Source organism: Centroberyx gerrardi, chromosome 14, assembly GCF_048128805.1.
Source record: "Centroberyx gerrardi isolate f3 chromosome 14, fCenGer3.hap1.cur.20231027, whole genome shotgun sequence".
NCBI lineage: Eukaryota > Metazoa > Chordata > Actinopteri > Beryciformes > Berycidae > Centroberyx > Centroberyx gerrardi.
Window position 1 is genome coordinate 1,066,154 of NC_136010.1, and position 2,500 is coordinate 1,068,653.

Sequence of the window (2,500 nt, forward strand, 5' to 3'; positions counted from 1 at the left end):
GGACTGGTCTAGATGGTTGCAGGTCCTGTACCACACAGTGATGCAGTGAGTCAGTTGGCTCTCAATGAAGCCCCTGTAGAATGTAGTCAGGATGGGGGGTGGGAGTCTCGCCCCCCTCAGTGGGCACGCTGCTCACCTTTCTTGACTAGGAGGTGGAATTACGGATCCAGGTAAAGTCTGTGAGATGCACACCAAGACACTTGGCGCTCCGACTCTTTCAGGATGGAGCCGCTGACATGCGGCGGGCTGCGGTCAGGACGGGCTTCCTGACCTCCATCGGCATCTCTTTCATTGTACTCACATTAAGAGAGAAGTTGTTTTCCTTGCAGCAGTCCACTAGCTGCTCCAGCTCTACTGTGTATGAGGTTTCATCATCACACTGTTGAGGCCCACTGCGGCGGCGTCAGCTTCAGGATGTGATGAGAACTGGATCTGGCTGGATCTGGCTGGACCGTCATGCGTCAGCAGTGTGAACAGCAGACTGAGCACTCGGCCCTCGGTTTGACGGTGCTGGAGATGTTGTTTCCGACTCTGACCGACTGGTCTTCCAGTCAGAAAGTCCAGAATCCAGTTGCACAGTGAGGTGTTGAGGCCAGCTGGGAAGCTTCCCTATCAGCTTCTGTTGAATAACTGTTAAATGCTGAAATGAAATCAATGAACAGCATCCTAACATACCGTATTTCCTCTAATAGTGGCCGGTAGTCAATTAAAAGCCGGGTCTCCGATAACGGCCGGGGCCGTGGTCGACACGAACAAATAAAGGCCGGCCCCAAATACAGGCCGGGGGAAAAACACAAAGGAAACAAGACTAGGTCAAAACCAGTACATGGCTGGACCGTGTCCGTCTCCTCTCTCCGCCGCTGTCCTCTCCACCGCGCCCACCGCCCGCATTGATCCTCCCGATCCGAGCCCCGGACGCCCGGTGACGCATCGGCGTCGGGACCCCCGCCAAAATCTCGGCCGGATCACCGGGAACAAATCGGCGCCCAGCTATCGGCACCGGCCGGAACCGTGCCCCCGGGAAACTCCGGGAAGCGTCGGCCCTCGGCGCGCCAAAACCTCCATGCTTGTCTGTGTCTCTCTCTCCGCCGACAGAACAGAGGGCTGTCAGGTGGACTGAGCTCGCGCATATGCATCGAAATAAACGGCGATATGATATAACTGTATAGATTCTACTTTAGCTTCAGTTAGCCACAAGACGGCTCGTCTCTGGAGCGTGCCGTCGTCGATTACCGTAATTATCGTAATGCATCGCAGTAACAAAAAAACGTCTACCTAACGAACCCCAACAGAAGCAGATCAGAAAACAAGGAGGCTTCGTACTAAAATATGAGCAAATATTAGGGCTGCACGATATTGGAAAAAACTGACATTGCAATATTTTTTTTTTCTGCAATATATATTTCGATATGAAAAAATACAGGAATTTTCACCAAATGACTTGAATAGCTCTATCAAGCCTTGCCCCTTTAAGAAGGTGGCCTTGTGGGTAACCTGCGGGTGACGTAGCAGGAAGTGAGTGTGTTTTTGTTTTTAGCCGCAGCCAGAGTGAGTTGCAGGATGCTAAGTGAGTAAAGTTAGCATAGTTAGCGGGAAAAGAGCTTAGAGCGTCACCGAGAGGCCGTGCATTATGTTCGCTCTGTACAGAAATAAAGTTCAGTTCTCCACTGCAGAGTCGGTCCGGACTCTGAGTAAAAAGCTTGTTACCAGCTACGAGCCAGGCTAAGCTAAAGTAGGCTAGCACAACACCAGAGGCTTCCCAACTACGGTTCGGAGCCGCGAAAGCTGGAAGGTAACATACGCTACTCTTACAACAAACCCTTAAATCGGAGTAAATGATGTTATATCAGACAGACTTCTCTTGTAGTTTAGTCATGGAAAATGAGAACCGCGTGAGTTTTCCTTTTGTATCAAGCAGCAAAAAAGTTGTAGCATGACGTGTTTGAGTTAATTTGCCTTACTTGACATTGCACGTCCTGCGATGTGACTATTGCGCATGTGCACATCGCGATGACGATGCTGAATCGATATATTGTGCAGCCCTAGCAAATATACTTATCAAACAGAGGGAATTAGAAATAAAGGCCTGTCTCTAATATAAGCCTGCTTCCAATAAAGGCCTGGTACCCTCTGCAGTTGAGGTAAATAACGGCCCGGGCCACTATTAGAGGAAATACGGTAGGTGTCTTATTTGTCCAGGTGTGACAGGGTGCTGTGCAGAGAAAGGGAGACCGTGTGGCACCGTCCGTGGACCGGTTAGACCGGTAGGCGAACTGGAAGGGGTCTAAAGAGGCAGGGAGACTGGATTTGATGTGACCCATGACTATCCGCTCAAAGCGTTAAGTGTTATGGCGGGTGTGAGTCCCACGGGGCGGTAGTCATAGAGACAGAACACAGCTGTCTTCTTCTGCACTGGTGTGACGTCGGCAGTTTTGAAGCACAGCGACGATCACCTGGCTCAGGGAGACGTTGAAGATCTCTGTCCGGACGTCGTGCGCAG

The 2,500-nt window shown here is 51.0% G+C and overlaps 1 pseudogene across 1 annotated transcript in view; it reads right to left on the minus strand.

The window, feature by feature from the left end:
* LOC139909341 (host cell factor 1-like) overlaps nt 1-2,500 on the minus strand; it is a 41,184-nt pseudogene that overhangs the window by 28,241 nt on the left and 10,443 nt on the right. The window lies entirely within an intron of this gene.